The following is a 300-nucleotide window of genomic DNA, read 5'->3' as shown; positions in this document are numbered from 1 at the left end:
TCCTGCTGAGGTGCAGAGGGGGCTGTGGTGGGGTTTGGAGAGGGACAGAGATGAGTTAGTGTTTGCTGAATGATGAAAGGAGCCAGGTGGAGTTTGGAATTGAGCCTCAGCTCTAGCACAGGGCTCATTGGGGCTGGGCTCTGAAGTGCTGGGGCAGGGCCCTCCCAGCTCCTTCCCTCACTGCTAGCTCTGGGACAGGATGGGTGTCCTGTCTCCAGTCTCTGGACCCCAGTGGTGGCTGCAGGCCCTGTCCTGTGTCTGTCTGAGCTGAGCCACATCCCAGAGCTGCTGGTGGAAGGT

Source organism: Geospiza fortis, unplaced genomic scaffold, assembly GCF_000277835.1.
Source record: "Geospiza fortis unplaced genomic scaffold, GeoFor_1.0 scaffold387, whole genome shotgun sequence".
NCBI classification, from domain to species: Eukaryota; Metazoa; Chordata; class Aves; order Passeriformes; family Thraupidae; genus Geospiza; species Geospiza fortis.
The sequence above is the reverse complement of the archived record's forward strand: the minus strand, read 5'-3'. Positions refer to the sequence as shown.